Consider the following 18,344-nt stretch of genomic DNA (forward strand, 5'->3'; position numbering starts at 1 on the left):
CTGTATGCACGGAGAGTTCTTTCATTGCACCCAGATATCCTTGAGTTTCCAGTAACCGGAATGAGCTCAAAGACCATTAGTACTCTATTAAACTGCATCTTAAAGATGGCAAGAGACCATACTCACAGAGTCCCTTCTCAGTGGATTGACAGTGAAGCAAGGGAGTTTTACACCCTTTCTCTGATGCTTATTTAGGGAATTCATTGTAATAATATGAATCATTGTTTCCCCTTCTTATATCACATGCAATGTTGCCTCCCTGTTTAGAGAAAAGAAGGAAGTCTCAGAACAATTATGCAAGCTCCTACTTGTAGTCCCACATGATTGAAGGATGCTAATATTGCAAGGATTCATAGGAGGCCTTGGGACAGGAAACAGAACCTGCTATTTTCTATTAAGAATAATTCTCATTGCTTACCATACAAAAATTAAAATTCACAGGCAGTAGTTAGCTGAGACTGAAAATTTTCAGAATGATAAAAAAAAAAAAAACAGAATATTAACCCAAACACAGAGTTCTACACACCCCCACCATTCCAGAAACTCTTCAAGCTGGCATTGTCTCTCAATGCAAACTGAGAAAATACTGTTTTAGTTGATAATATCCAATGATAACACACAGAAAATTATCTCAAGCTACTATATTCCAAAAATATCATTGAGTCAGCTTCATGATATTCCCCTTACATCTGTAAGGTACAGCTTACAAATTGTGTATGTGTGTGTTGTATTGTGTTTGTGTATGAGCAGATATAAACGTGTGTGGGCACATGCCTGTACCAAAAAAAAAAAAAAAACCCAAATATCAATGTCTTCTTTGGTTTCTCTCCATTGCCAGGTCTTTCCTTGAACCTGGCAATTTGTCTAGACTATCCAGCCAGCAAGATACAAGGATCTCTCTCTCTCTCTCTCTCTCTCTCTATCTATCTATCTATCTATCTTTACCTCTCTCTCTCCCTCCCTCCCTCTCTCCCTCTCTCTCTTTTTCATATGTCACCCACATTCCATAACAGCATTGTTGATACACAGTACCATTTTCAGGTTTAAGGTGTATGGTAGTTAAACGAATTTAGACCCTCATATTAGTAAAGCAAGAATTCTATTCACTGAGTAATAGTTCCAGCTTCAAACTGTTTTGTTATGGGTTAAATATACATTTCCATAATGGATACATCACTAACTCATTACAGCTCTGCGAATAGCTTACTGTGCTCAAAGTCATATATTGATCTCAATGTTCACCCCTTTCTCTATACACCGTTTGGTGACCTCCTCCAGAAGAATAAGCCAGTCTTTTCTCAACATCTTACGCTTCATTTCTCAAGGACTAGATAGTATGCCTGTTTGTCATGGTGAAGTGAAACGATTACCTAATTTTTTCCAATATATAAAACTCAGGAGTCAGAAATCGAGATAAAGATCCCATAAATCCAAGGAACAGTAGAAAATCGGTTGTCTGACTATCTCTCGATGTTTTTCCTGACCCACCAACATTGGAAATCCTCCCTGGAATCCCTTTCCAGGAATCTCTTCCATTCCTTCTCTAGTAGACCTCCTCAGGCCTCCAGAAAGTATGCCTGATCCCAGTCAGCCAATTGCTGTCTCTGTCCTTTGACTCAAGATGGCTTTCTTGGCACAGAGGAATGGCCATATGAACAACTCTCCTACAACACTGAGGTCCCATTTGTCATCAATAAACATGCTGTTCATTCAAGTCCTGCCAAGTCATGCCATGACAAGCAAATTCACCAGCTGCTAAGGCCAATATCTATACAGTCATGCCTAATTGATAGAAAACATTGGTCTCATTATAGCCCGGCCAGTGATGTGTAATTATCTATACAAATAATATGTAAGTATATAAAGTCCAAAACAATGTATAATTTGCAAGCCACTTTTGTGACTATGGAATTTTCTTTGTTCATATAATGTTCATATCAACCATGATGTGACAAGACCATCTGCATAGGACACAGAAGCCAGAAGAACTAGACACTAGTCTAGTGTGCCCTCCTTTGACAAGAGCATGTCCACATGTAGAGAGCTTGCAGACAACAGTTTTGTCTTCCCCCTGCTACAAAGTGAAGGTGAGTAATGTACAAAGTTCAGAGATGCTTCCTCCACTAGCCCTGTTCAGACAGGGCACAGGAACAAGAGATTCATTCCTGAAACTTGGGTGGCTGAGGGCCACCCTTTGTAGGTCTAGATTCAGTATTAGAAGCACAGTTGAAATGGTAAGGAAATAGTTAAAAGCACAGCATCTATTTCATGACTCTTTCTCCTATGTGTACATGTTCATGGATGTTTGGTTTTTTTTGGTTCATAGCTATACATGTCCAAATGTGTGTATCTTTGCCTGTGTGTGTGTGTGTGTGGGGGCATGTGTGCGCGCACACGCATGCATACCTGTGTGCATGCATACGTACAGGATTTTAGAAAACAAAGGTCGATGACTGGTATATTCCTCAATGGCTGTCATTGTATTTTTATGAGACAAGTTCCTCACTGAATCCAAAGCTTTCTGGACAGTGACCCCCTGGGATCATCCTGTCACCCTCAACTTGGTGCTTGGTTCAGGCATGCACTGTCATGCCCAACTTTTCCTTGAGCACTAAGGATTGAAATGAGGTCCTCATATTGGCATGAGGAGCACTTCAATGATTAAGCCATATTTCCAGCACAAGAATTGTGACTTTTGAGGTGCAGGCAAATCAAGTTCCTAAGAGAGGTACATGTAAGTTCTTGTCAGTTCAAGCTATGCCCTGCATCAGTAAGTAGGGCTTAACATCAGCACAGTGCTCTGCCAGTCACCGAGAGAGTTAACACTCACCAAATAAAGAAAGAAAGAAAGTAACAGTCATCTTTCTTCTGAGAGGAGCAAACAGCCAATTTGGGAGATAAAAGTCAGTTCCCCCATGCCCTGCATTCCTTTGGGGCATGTACAGTCTATTTGCCTTTTATCTCTCTACAACCAGAGTGATCTTTCTGAAATGAAATACCTTCATGCTTTTTCCATGCTCTTAGAGAAAGTGACAGATCCTTAAGGTTGCTCAGGAAGCATGGCAAGGAACAGATTAAGGATCAGAAAACTTTTGTGCAAAGACCCAAAGAGTAAACATTTCTGCCTTTGCATGTTGTACAATCTCTAGGACAATTTCTCTGCTCTACCCTACAGTGCTAGGGTAACCAGTCAGTGAACAGGCCAAACTGTAACCCAATGACACTTGACACACAAGCAGCAGGAAGCAGGCTGGCAGCAAAGCTTCCTCACTCTTGGTACACACATCACGAACTCTGTGCCCTCTCATGAACTAGGATCTTATTATATTTTTAATAACAAAAACATATTTTGTGTATATCAAGATATTATACAAATTGTACACAGATAAGCACCCATTAACTTAAAAAATAAATCTTTAAAAAAGTAGAATATATGTAGACACATCCCTGAGTTGGACTTCAGGTAGCTTAGGCTGATAACTACACTTAAAAATCACTCTCAATTCAAATGTATTGGCTGTGGCTTCCTAGAAGTTGATTTGGCTCTATAAGATAGACTTTAGTGGTTTGAATACTTGCTATTCAAAAGGAAGAGAGCATGATTGTACGAGTTCCATGTACATATTGTGTCTTCTCTGATACCTCATATAGTCTAAAGAGCCCCTTTGTTCTGTCCATCCACAGAGTTTTTATAACAGAATAATAAGGCTGTATAGTTTATAAGTAACAGAAATTTATTTCTCAAATAAAACAAAATAAAAGAAAGAAATCTATTTCTTGTAGTGGTGGAGCCTGGAAGATCTCTGAGTTCTAAAAGATTCTATAACTAGTAAGAACTCATTTGGTACTTCATGAACATCCCTCCTGTGTTCCGTCCTCACACAGAGGCAGAAGGGATGAAGGGAAATTCTGAGGACTTATTTGTAATACCTCCAATTTTATCACCCTACTTCCCTCCTGGAGGACCCTGGTCCTAACATTGTTATCATGAGCTTTAAGATTTCAGTGCCTGAATTTGCAGGGGGATACATTCATTCTATAGCATTTTCCAGTCATGCACATTACCAATTCCTTGTCAAGGCTTGATGAGGCTATTGGAATATTAAGTTTGAATATATATATATATATATATATATATATATATATATATATTGTTGTTTTGAGACAGTTCCTCATGTACCTCATTGGCTTCAAAGTTACTATGTAGTAGTGGATAGCCTTGAAAGCTTGAGACTCCTGCCTCTACTTTCTAAGTACTGGGAACTGGGATTAGAGGCATAGGCCACCATACCCACTTAGGCAGGCCTAAGTTCAAATCTAGGACTTCCTGTATGCTAGGCAAGTACTCTACCAGCTGTTATATGCTAATTAATAAACACAAAATGTTTATTTACAGATGTTTCTGAGATAAAATCTAAGACCAATGTCCTGGTAGACTCAATGTCAGAATACCTTCTTTGTTCATGTATGCCCCCGTCCCCATGTGGCTCAAAGGGGCAAAATGGTTCTATACAGCCTCTTTGATAGGGGCCCTAATGCCATCAATGAACAAATCAGCCCAAACATCCTCGTGAACAAATTAACTCCACCAAAGTCCTGACTCCCCACATCATCACCTTTGAAATTACAATGTAGTATATAAACTCTATGGAACCAGAACCTCTAGAGAAGTGGTTCTCAACTATCCTCATGGCCCTTTAAATACAGTTCAACCATTACATAATATTCATTGCTACTTCCTAACTATAACTTGTGCTAGTTATGAATTGTAATGTAAATATCTGATATGCAGGATATCCGATGTCAACCCCTCAGAAAGAGCCCTTATACCCAAGGGGTTGCAACCCACAGGTTGAGAATCACTGCTCTAGATCATAGAATGGAGGTGAAGAATGATTGACAGTTTTGGTATGTTGTCTGTTGATTAAACTTGAGATGATAGTATAAGCATGCCCTACATATAACATAATGTGAACTGGCTTAAAGTGCATAAAACAGCCCCCTTCAAGAAATAATCATCTATCTCAGAAGGCAGCACTAATATATTTGGCAATATATTGGCACTCTAATGAATGTCAGAACAATTGCTGGAGCTAGTTTTGAGTATAAGAGATCATATTCTACTTCCCTTTCAAACTAAACATTTATATTTTCTTTTCTTAAAAATCATGATATATGAGACTAGAGATGAATCAGCAGCTGAAGTACTTGCTGTGCAAGAGGTGAGGGCTAGAGTTCAAATCCCAGGACCCACGTTAAAACCATGTGGACCTGGTGGACCACCCATATTCTTAGAACTTTCAAATCAAAGACAGAGAATTGCTAGAGAAATCTGGCTAGCCAGACAAGCTCAAATGGTGAGCTCAGATTTCAAGGAGAGACCCTGATTCTATAGCATTAGGTGGACCTGATGGCAAGGTCAGACATCAACAGTCATACAGGCAAGCAGACACAAACATACAAACATAGGCACACACATACACACATAGGCACACATGCATATGCATATCATGCATATACACACACACATGCACACACATACACACATAGGCACACATGCATATGTATATCACGCATATACACACACATGCACACACATGTGTACACACGCATACAAACATACACAGATGCGCACACATACCACATATATACATACATCCCCCCACACACATATGCAAAAACATGCACATACCACACACACTCATGTATATAAATAAATAAAAATAAAATGAAAATTATATTTTACAAGTTTCCAGAAAGGTTGTCCCAGGCTCCATTCCAAGTACCAAGCAAGACAGGAAACAAAGCTCATGCTTCCTCTCTCACTATACCCTGCCCCAGCTCCTTTCTTCCTCCCCTCTGTGCTCTTTGTCCTTCTCCCTTTTCCCTCTCAAACAAAGATCTGTGAACAGACTCTAGCCATGTAACTTACGTTTCAAGTGCTCCATGGGAATGTATGCTTCCACACGGGCAGAAGCTGTGGGGCTGATCTTCTCTGGTGACATATGCACCATGAGGCAGAAGATTTGTTGTCAAAAATCACTAAGCTAAAAGATCAGGGGTATTTGCCTAAACTCAGAGAACTTGTCTTATCAACTGCCACTGAGAAGCCACTGCAGATGAGTTTCTAACTTGCCTCCTGGAGTGTGATCTGTCAGACCTGTTGAAAGAACTGCACTAGTCAATAAACCCTAAAATGAAATATGCTACATTCTCATGAATGCCTTGCTTTACATTATGGGCAGTCAGGGAAATACAGACAAGTTATGGACACGTTCTGCATCCATTCATTCCCAACCAATCATTACCTCCTTTATTACAAGCAGTACGTGGCAAGTGCAAAGACAAGGCACAGTCCAATACTCTTTGTGGAAGGCTCATGCTTCCACATGCGAAACTAGATAGGCAGTAACAGCAGAAACCAAACACACGAGGCTTAAAAAGTCAAACAAGATATGTCTTCAGGAGAAGTAGGTGAATTGGGTTCAACTGAAGGCAGAAGGGAGGAATTTTTGAGAAACTATATACTTTTTAAATTTCATTTTATTTAATTAACAGTGTTTCATTTATTTTTCATAGCAACCAACCCCCCCAACTCTCTTCCTGTGTCCTGTGTCACCCATCCCTCCACCTCTACCCCCTGCCTTCAACCTTCTCCCCTCCCCATCCACTCATTTTCTGTCTCCATTCAGAAAGGGGCAGACATCCCATGGGCTTGAACAAAGCATGGCATGTGAAGTTGAGGTAAGACTGAGCTCCTTCCATTGCATAAAGGCTGGGCAAGGTAACCTAGCATCAGGAAAAAGCTCCCAAAAGCCCACTGCTAGGAACCTTACAAACAGAGCTACACAACTCTCTCTCTCTCTCTCTCTCTCTCTCTATATATATATATATATATATATATATATATATATATATATATATATATCACACACACACACACACACACACACACACACACACACACAGGGCCTAAGTCAGTCAAATGCAGACTCCCTAACTATTGATTCAGAGTCCATGTGCTTCCATGAAATCAGGTCTATTGTCTATGTGGGTTCCTCCATCATCATGACCTTGACCCTCCTGGCTCATACAATTCCTCTTCCCTTTCTTCAGGAGTACTGTTGGAGCTTGTTCCAGTTCTTGTCTCTGTATCTCTGCATCTGCTTTCATCAGTTACTGGGTAAAGGCCCTCTGTTGACAATTAGGGTAGTCACCAATCTAATTAGAGAGGAAGGTCAATTTAGGACCCTCTCCACTATTGCGAGGAGTCTTAGCTTGAATTATCTTGTGGATTCCTGGGAATTTCCCTGGTTCCAGGTTTCTCTCTAACCCCAAAATATGCCCACCCCCACCAAGTGGCAAGTGGGTGGGGATGGGATGGAATTGGGAGAGTAACAAATTTGCTTTTCTGGACAGTCTTCAAAGCAGAGAAGAATGGCCTCCTTTTATTTATTTTTAGAGTGTGCCCATGCAAGTATGTGCAGGATAAAGAGCATACAGACATTTGTTCTTTTCTTCCACCATGTGGCTCCCAAGGATGAACAGGTTGTCAGACTTGGTTGCATTCACCTTTATATGCCGAACCATCTGCATGGTCCTTTATTGTCTTTGCTAAAGTCCTCATTTGTATGGGGGTAACAGCAGAGGAAAACATAGCACATCTAGATAGTCTGACTGGTTCACAGACTACATGGATCAGTTATGAGAAGGAATTTTAATTCAACTGTAAAACTGGATAATGATAATGCTGAAGATGTGGTAGTGATGGTGATAAGAATGATATGGATGACAGTGATGCTAAATAATGAGAACAATAGAGATGACAGTGATGGGAAATAATGAGAATAATAGTGATGATGGTGATAATAGGGATGGTGGTGATAGAAATGATGGAGATAGGAGCGGTGACGGTGATGATGCGCGATGATCGGAATGATAGTAGTGATGATTGATGGTGGTAGAGATGATAGTGATGATAATGGTGATGGGTATGATGATGATGAATAGTGATGATGTAAATGACGATAATGATAATTATTACTATACATTCAGGGTGGGGAAGCTTGTTAAAAAAGTTTACATGGCCTTGAATCACTCAAACATTTATATCCCAGTGCCACAATACTGTGTGAACTCCATACAAAGGACTTAAATTTTACGAAGAGCTACATCAAAGATGGGGAGGGTCAGAAAACAAGAGTGGTAGATAATAAACTAATCAAGCAGATGAGTCATTTTAAATGCCTTAGGAAGCCTTATTAGCCCACAAGGGAAAGAAACCTGAAGCTAAGAGATTAAAATTTATTACAAAAAAGAAGGACATTAAAGAAGATTTATAACAGTGTCCCAATGCTCTTTATTAACTTTGGCAGAGCAACTTGGCTATGAAAATTGGAAGATAAAGAAAGAACATGGTAGTCACTATTACAGGCAAATTGACCTTTTTTCTTGAGGCTTAGCGAATATTTCCACTCTGAAAATGTATACACACACACACACACACACACACACACACACACACACACACACACACACACACACACTATCCTTAGTGATCAATGACAAGAATTTACTTTTGAAAGAAAAAGAAATGTTGAAATAGGATCTAGAAGGATGTTCAGTGGATAAATTGGCTGTTGAGCAAGCGTGGAACACTGAGGTCAAATCCTAGTACTCACATAAAAGCCAGGAACATCAGGGGCTCTGCAATCACTAGTACTCACTGTGAGGCAGTTGGACAGATGGGAATCTGAAGCTTCTTAGCTAGCAAACCTGGCTGTATTGATGGTTTCCAGGTGCACTGAGGGATCCCATGTCAAAAAGTAAGGTGAGGAGTAATTGATATAGACACTTGAAGTTGATCTCTGGCCTTCACATATTCATGCACACACATACACACAAGCAAGCCTGAGCACGCACTCATACACACACACACACACACACACACAAATAAGAATGAATACTATACATACATGAGTTCTCATGCACACACATACATTAAAAGAGAAAAACATATCAAAAGAAAGCCCCAAACTCCAATTAAATATTCAGTAAGACAGAAAACAGTAGAAATTGTTGCATGGAAATGAACCTTGGGAAGTAGAGGAGTATAGAACTTACCTAGAATGTTCTGTAAATAAAACCTCCTAAAGGGATCTCTACCTTCTGGTGGCCCTTCTGAAAGGCTAATCAATAGATTATAACTGATGACTATGGAGAGGCTGAAATTTTAGAAGTCAGAGCTGAATTTTGTTGTGTGTTTAGCCCTTGTAATAGACTTTTATTGTTCGTATTGGCATCTGATCTGACAACTCTCTGACTTCTGAGTAAATCACCTAGGATGTACAATAGAATACTAGATTTTCAGTAGAGAGCTAAGAATGCTGTCTGCTAGCATTGGAGGCCTCTGACAGGTTTCCCATCTTTGCTTTATCTCTCCTAATTCTTCTACAGACATATTTTAAAAGTTCCTGGATTATTTAGGCTTTTATTATTCTGTTAATGTAGAAAACCTCATGAAACTGCCTCCACGCTGGAACAAGGAATTTAAGGTGACCTAAATCTATGTTCTCCAGCCATCATCACTTATATTTGGCTCCAGAATAAATTCACTTGTCCCCTTTAACACGAGAGATGTGTTTTTTTGCATCGATTGTTACAAGATGTTAAATTCTATACTCAACACTGAAGCAAAGCAAACAAGAACAGCTAAAAGAAAAAAAAAAAAAGATCTTGTGTAGTGAGATAGTCCTTCTGTAGCACTGACCACGCCCATTGGGGGGGTGGAGCCATGGGCGGAAGTGACCTGTGGAAGGAGGTCGGAGGGGGCCAGAAAAGGCGCTCTCTTTCTGGCGTATCCTGTCTTACCTGATTTATTTGCATCAGTGTAGAATGTATGAACTCCAGAAATAGGTGTTTTTCTTACAATGCGTGGAAGAATCCAAATCGTTTTCTTTATGAATTTGATTCTCTCAGTTTTGGGATAGTTGTTGCTAATTGTTCCCAAAAAGTTACTGCAAGCTCTCTGCCAATATTCGTTATCTTTCCATAAGGAAGAAATTTCCTCATTAGTTAAAGGTACTATAATTTCTGCTGGGTCCCTTCCTATTAGCTGACGAAGTCTTAATTTACCTTTTATAATCAAGTCAGAGATCTTTTTTATATATGTTTTTAGTTTTTTATTCTGTTTATGTGGTAGGAATATCCATTCTAATATGATATCTTCTCTCTGCATCAAAATCCCTGAAGGATATTCTCTAGATGGTAATATAACCAGAATACAGTCTAGGTTTGGATCCACACGGTCCTCATGTGCTTCTAGTATCCTCTTTTCTACCCATTCTAATTCCTTCTTAGCTACAGCTGATAGTATTCGTGGACTATTCAAGTCCTTATCTCCTTTTAGGGCCATTTTCAAGTTTTTCAAATCATGCCCTTCTACTCCAATTATGGTTTGCAGTTGAGAAATCTCTCTTAGTAATTTTTGAAGATCATTAAGAGTCTGGTAGCGATCTCTTCTGATCTGTACTTTTTGTGGTCTAATTTTCTGTAGACCTATTTTATATCCTAAGTAGTTGATAGACTCTCCTTTTTGTATTTTTTCAGGTGCAATTTGTAATCCCCAGCGAGATAAAACTTCCTTTACTTTCTCAAACATTTTTTCTAATATTTCTCCTTTAGAGTCAGCTAACAATATATCATCCATGTAATGATAGATTATGGATTGTGGAAACTGTTTACGAATTATTTTTAATGGTTTTTGTACGAAATATTAGCACAGGGTGGGGCTATTTAGCATTCCCTGTGGCAAAACCTTCCATTGATATCTCTTCACTGGTTGAGAATTATTATAATTAGGTACCGTGAAGGCAAATTTCTCTTTGTCTTGTTCTTGTAAAGGTATAGTGAAGAAGCAATCCTTTAAATCAATAACTATAATAGGCCATTCTTTGGGTATCAAAGAAGGCAAGGGCATTCCAGGCTGTAGAGAGCCCATTGGCTGGATAACTTTATTGATGGCTCTCAGGTCTGTAAGCATTCTCCATTTACCAGATTTCTTTTTGATCACAAATACAGGAGAATTCCAAGGGCTGGTTGATTCCTCAATATGTCCAGCATTTAGCTGTTCCTGAACCAGGCTTTCTAAAGCTTCTAACTTCTCAGAGGTCATAGGCCATTGTCCTACCCAGACAGGTTCCTCTGTTAGCCATTTTAAAGGTAGGGCCCCACATCATCGTTTCCACTTGACTCAACCTGATGCATCGGAACTACAAACATCACCCTAAAACCGGTTTGAGACTGTTTTGCTCGAGACAACTCATGACTAGCTAGCTGTAATGGTGCACCTTTTTATTACACCCTGGCCAGTTTCAAATAAAACTACAGTCAAGAATTTTCTGCCACACAGTGACTAACTACATATGTCACAGCCAGTTCTGTTGAGAAATTTGGTTGCTAAAAATTTTCTTCCTACAGGATCCATTGGAGCAATCATCGTCCCATTTCAGCAGGAAGTAATCTTAATATGACTATGCCCCCTTTCCCTACCCTTGGAATTTTGGGATAATAGTCATCGTCTTTGGGTTGGTTTTAGTTATTTGGGATTGGGTGATGCTTACACTCGGGTTTATCTTTTAGACAGGAATAGAGAATGGTTGGTAAAGGTATGGTTTAGATGGGATATAGGTAGATTAGCCTATTTTCTTTCGAATTTGAGTAAGAATGAGATAGTATTTTACAGCTTACATTGTTGTGTATTCTTATGTGGTAAGCTATGTAAAATTAAGTTTATATTTTGTTATATTGTGTTAAATATTTCCACTTACAATGTTTTATGCACATTATTTTTTTACCATATTCTATGTATGTATACTTTTCTTGTATTCAAGACATTTTGTATATTGATACAATTTGGGATATTTATCTTGCTGCCCTTTATAGTTCTACCTCTTGTCTTGACACTTATACTCTACCTCTATTTTAGGGATTTACATGTAGGTATATGTAAATAGTTATATTGTTTAAGTATTTGTTCCTGCTTTACTCGGGAAAGTTTTAATCAGTCTTTTTAGCTAAGTTCCCGAGTATTACAGATTATCTTCACTCACATTTCCTGTAACTACGAGATTAGTCAGATATAGATGCTTAATCTTCAATCACTTCATAGACATGCAGAACATGGCATTTAAATGTTTTAATATTAGTACTCCTTTGACATGAGACACTGTTGCTCCTGACAGCACCATGCACTTTCCCGAAAATATGTTGGACACTGTTGTTGCTCCTGCTGGACTTCAATCTCGCCTCAGCTAATGGCCTGTTGGGCATAGAATTGCCCCCACCTTGACCACTGATTTGGACATGCAGTCCTATGTGCTTGCAGGAGACAAATATAGAAGACTGCTTGACCTTGCCAAGTCAGGGAAAGACAGCCATTCTATTTCCCTGCTGTTGTTGTGGTCTGTCAAGTTCTCTTGGCCTTAGCCAAATCTGGGTGTACCAACGTCACTGTGAGACCTAGGGTGACTGTTCAGGTGGCTTGCTGTTTCTGTCCTTGCTGCACCTTTTGGAAGTTGTCCATCCGCATTTCCTGTCTACTCTAGTATTGTTAATTTCCTTCTCAGGTCTTGATGAGGTTGAAGATTAAACTATCACAACTATTATTCTCTCTTCCTAGTTAGATATATTAGGTACTAGACTTACGTTTTCCAGCTTAGGACAACTCTATTGTAAACTCTATTATGCCCTCACCCTAGGACTAGATATGTAGGTCATTTTGTTCTCGATTTTCCTTTTCTTAGAGCACACTTGTTATTCACTGTTTTGTATATAGTTTTGTATTAAGCCTAAATCTTTTCTTTAGACTAAAAGGGGAATTGTAGTGAGATAGTCCTTCTGTAGCACTGACCACGCCCATTGGGGGGTGGAGCCATGGGCGGAAGTGACCTGTGGAAGGAGGTCGGAGGGGGCCAGAAAAGGCGCTCTCTTTCTGGCGTGACTCGGACAGGAGAGGATCGGGTTGAATTTCCTGGTGTTCATCTGTCTAGGTTGTAAGTTATTTCTCCCTGAATAAACATCTATTCGGCCTATTTGTTTATCCTGATCCTTATTTACTGCAATAATCTTGGAACGCGAGTTTATCCAGATCAAAAAAGTCATGCCAATGGAATTCTCCCCCCTTCAAATGTGAGGTCCTACTGGCACTCCTTCTTTGAGTGCCTGGATCATTTAGAAGTCTTGATTAGTCATCAATAGAAAATGGAATGGTTGGTAAGGAAATCATAAATGTCTTACAGTCTAAACCAAGAAGTTCTAGGGCTAGCAGTATATCTAAATTCTGTATCAACCAGTGGCACAGTAACTTCCTAACAAAACCCTCTATTTCCTTTGTCTCCAGGGTCAACTATGCTTTCCTCTTTATATGTTTTCTTTTCAACATACCTTCTATCCTTCTCATCTTCAAGTAGCTTCTACAGGTTCAGACCTTACCTCCCAGCCTTCCACAGTGGTCAAAGGTAAGCCTTGGGTTTGATGCTCACAGGCTAGACTTGGGTCATCAGTCTATTGAAAGATCATTACCATGACACAGGGGAGAGTGTATGATCATTGGCCTAAGCCAATCTGAGCCCACTGGACATTAAATTGCATGAGTTAAGTCTGGTAAAAAGTAGTTCTCCCACTAAAATGTGGAGGATTGTGTTCATCCTACAAAGCAGGAAATGGTATGTTTATTTTGATCTTCATTTTTCAGGGGTGGGGCATTGTTTTGAAAGAGAGATTAAAGAGTAAGAAATTGGGTGTGTAGGGAGGTAGGGGGGATCTGGGCGGTGTTGGGTGAGAAAAATATGAATAAATTAAATGATTTTTTAAACATCAAAAGAAAATAGGCCCTCTCTAAAATAACAACCTGAATTCTGAAAACCCTACCTTTTATTTTACTTAAGTTTCTTGTTACTCACATTTTCATTTATTTTATTTGGCTTTAATCAGTGAAAACGTTAAACACATATTATCCAATCCCACCCAAATTTCAGTTACAATGGAGAAATGTCATTCTCCATTTTATTCCTTCTTTGTCCAGTTGGAAGTAAAACCACCTTTTTGTAGATGAACTTTTCTTAAGAAGACAGTAGCATTACCCATATTGAGGACTGTAAAATGTTCTATCACTGCAGCCTATGGACTTCTGTGAGGTCTAGTACATGAGGCACTGTCTGTGAGTAGATCTGATCACTGTCTGAACTACACTGCCAGTATTTATAACACTTGGACTTGAGGAAATAAGGTCTACAAATGTCTGTTACAGCCTACTCAATCTCACTGCAATTGATATTGTTCAGAACAATAGGTCACTCAGCACAGCCCAGAAGAAATGGCTGTGAGCACTATAAAAAGTTCTTTGGGGCACTTGGTAAAGCAAGGCATAGTCTGTTACAAAAGACAGAAGGGAGATGTGTGCAATTCACTTGTCAAGGCATCTCTACACAGTGATATATGCTTGCTACCTTTATTTGCAATCCGTGAGGAAACGTTGCATGTTGTTTCTACACTGTATTTTCACAGTGTCTAATTGCAAGTGTGAATCCAGATGAACGCAAGGCTAACTTTCAATGCACAGGGATGAGGCCAATCATCTGCACAGGGGTCTGGAGAAAAATGCATGTTGCCATCCCTCAAGTGGGGTCAACTCTCTACAGAGAGAATTCAGAGAGATCTACACACAAGATCTGGTCCCTAACCAGGAAGGTAAACATCTGTAAAGGACATGTTTGTTGGATCCCATGTTCCTACCCTCTTTCTTCCTGTACTGCCCCCTGCCTTGTGTAAGAAAATTTCTACACACAATAACTAAGAGAGAGGTCATTAGCAGAAACTCCCATTCCTTCACAGAAGCCTAGATCTGATTTATTAGAAGCCATGTTAAAATATGAAAATGTTAACAGACATATAAATCAAAACAAAGACCAATCAAAGACAGATACGGTGGGACATGTCTGTAATACTAGCACTCCAGATATGAAGGCATGAGGGGGAGGAATCCAAGATCATTCTTGGCTACATAAATAGTTCCAGAGGTATAGGAAAGCCTGTGCTTCATATTACCCTGTCTAAAAGGAAATGCACAATGTAATTTAAAATAAAATCAAGCAAAATAAACAAAAACCCCAACAGCAAAGACAGCAGCAAAGCACATTTAGTTATACTGGTTCTGTGATCAAGTGCAAAATGAATTTCAATTTTTTAAATCACCAGTAAAATTCTTGCAAGAGCATCAAGCAAACTATAAACTATAGATGGAAAACAGATGCTGCCCCTGTAGTCTCTAAGTCAGATTCTTGATAGTTTCTGTAAGCAAGAAAGTGCTATTTGGGACCCTGTCTTATTTAGGTTTCTATTGCTGTGAAGAGACACCATGACAATAGCAACTCTTACAAAGGCAAATATTTAATTGAGCTGGTGGCTTACAGTTTCAGAGATTTAGCTCATTATCATCATGGTGGGGAGCATGGCAGACAGACATGGTGCTAGAGAAGGAGCTACTATGTGTTGATATGCAGACAACAGGAAGTAGACTGTGTCACTGGACATGGTTTGGGGACATATGAGACCTGAAAGCCTTCCTCCAAAGAGACACACTCCCTCCAACAAGAACATACATACTCCAACAAAGCCACACCTCCTACTAGTGTCACTCCTTTGGGGGTACATTTTCTTTCAAACCACCAGAGACTACCCCCCCTTAGATAAGATACACTTGTCTCTTCCATAGGAATCACCAGCAATGTCCAATCACAGCCATCAACTTATTGGTTAAAGTTTCATTGATCTTGCTGCTTATCAGACACTCACTGTCATCTAGGCTCCAAATATTGTTTTCTCCAATCTCTGTTTTTTTCTAGTTGACTGACAGTGAACTGGGGATTGAATAACTCATCTTTGTTTAGAAACATTGGCAGAAGTGGCCTTGTGCAAATTTCCCCTTCTTTTCATCTTGTTTATGTCAAACTTATGCTGTTTGTTTCATCTCAATATCTTAATGATGGGGAAGAAGGAACGTAAAGTCACAGGGAGGCACAAGGACCTGTTCTCTCAGTAAGATGAGATGAGGTAGCCTGGTCACAAAGATGACATTTTTTGCATGAGTCATATGATACCTTACAGGATACATTATGGATATCTGTCTGGCTCTTTTACTCACTGGTTCATCTTAGATGGCTGGCCTGTGAACCCAGAGAGGCATCTGCTCCTGACTTGCAGTATTGGAGTTAACAGAGGCTCTGCCCCATCCAGCTTTGATGTGGGTTTGGGTATCTGAACTCATGTCGTCACGCTTGTATAATAAGCACTTTATTGACTTAAGATACTCCCAAGCCCTAGAAACTCACTTTTAACAAAGTAAGTATCCAGGTCACTATGTGACTTCAGAAACAAAGTCCTCAAAAGCTCTGTGCTTCTATTCCACGGTTCTCACTCTTTTAGTTACTCTGTGTAGTGCCAGACATGCTGCAAAAATCCTATGTAGCAGTAAACCAAGAGTTCATGTTGGCAGGCACACTGCAAACAAGTCAGGATGGAGGTCTTCCCTCCACAGACAAGTTCTGCTCTTAACTGTGAACCTACTGAAGCAACACCTCCACATGCCACAGCTCCAACATCACTCAAGATAGGAAATGACTTCCTTCCTAAAAGGCTAGATATAGGTATGATGAATAATACCTTCATGTTCAGATATGAGGACAGGATAGCTTTGGGGGAGAAAAGATAACTCATATGCTTCTAGAGACATTGTTGATTCTTACAGTATCATCTCCAGAACTGATGTAGATGGAAAAGAACAGTCTGGAATATTCACCAAGAAAAGATTAAAGATCATTCAATGAGAGCATTTCTTTTTTCATAATGCAGTTACTACTTGTTAACTGGGTTAAATGTCTTCCAAATGCACAATGAAGAATGGCAGGAGAGTATTAATACAAGTTCTAAAGAACAATGTATGTGAGAGAGGGTCACCATGGAAGACCAATTATTGGAATGATACATTAAATAACCAATAAATAAATAAATACTATACAAAAATGTACTACGGCTGGTCCTATTTAAGATGGCAAGCAATGCACATATGAGGCAGTTATTTCTATGAAGGTGATTGGAAGCTTGTAAGGTTGAGAACTACAAATAGATCATACCCATTTTGATACTCACATGAAATCAAATACAGATCAAAGTGATAAGATGTTGGAGATGGAGATATTTCCAAAACAAATCCGATAAGCTTTAATATTAATTGTAGTTGTTTGTTTGACCAATGGCTCAGACATATTACTATCTCTCATAACTAAATTAACCCATATTTACTAATCTGTGTATCACCACATGGCTGTGCCTTACTGGTAATGTTCTCACATGTTACTTCTATGCACCTACATGGTATCTCCCTAACTCCACCTTCTTTCTCTCCACATCTTTGTTTGGATTTCCCAAGTGGCTCTATTTTGCCATGCCACTGTTCAAAACAGCATTTTCCATCAACCAATTAAAGCAACACATATTTGCAGCATAAAGAGGGACATCCCACATCACATAGTAGTGTATTTAGTGTAAGGATGCAATAAGTAAACAGAATTGTGTAGAGGAATCAGGAATGCCTGAACATCTAACAGAAAGAGGAACTCTTAATGTAAAGTGAGAGGTATTATCAGAAAGGACAAGGAGAGATTCCCGAACATGGAAACACAGAGAGCAGACACTCTCCACAGAAGGTGGATACAGGTAGGTGAGAGATGAACAAAATTTGAGAACAGGTACAGATGCTACCACATGTAGGGGAAGACCCTATAGACAAGAAAAGGGAAACCATCTTCCCCACATGATTATCTTTGATACAGCCTCATCCATATCAGAATGACTTTAGGTTTTAAAAACTTATGGTGTTTTTATTGCTTGCTGAAGTCATTCTTCAGAGCAGGAACATGTAACAATATGAATGCTTGAATGTTTAAGAACTCTGAGAGGAGTACAGCAGCTGGGATGTGTGCAAAAGAATAATCTGTTATGTGTGGAAATGAGCACCATACGTTTGCTGTGATGGGGAGACTCTTAGGAAGCTTCATTGCCGTACTGTGAAAAATTGGAACAGAGAAACTTTTCCAGCCAAAAGGGAGAAATGTGATGGATTCTTTTAATTTTCTTGAAGCTCAAATGTTCCCTTGCATATGCCAGTGTCACAAGAGGGAAACAAAAGTGGATGGGTATTGGCCTCATGCACTTTTGAAAAACCTAAATGAAGCCACTTATTGTGCCAGATAAGTAATCCAATCATTTATTAATGACTGTATTATATA

This window comes from Phodopus roborovskii, unplaced genomic scaffold, assembly GCF_943737965.1.
Source record: "Phodopus roborovskii unplaced genomic scaffold, PHOROB, whole genome shotgun sequence".
NCBI classification, from domain to species: Eukaryota; Metazoa; Chordata; class Mammalia; order Rodentia; family Cricetidae; genus Phodopus; species Phodopus roborovskii.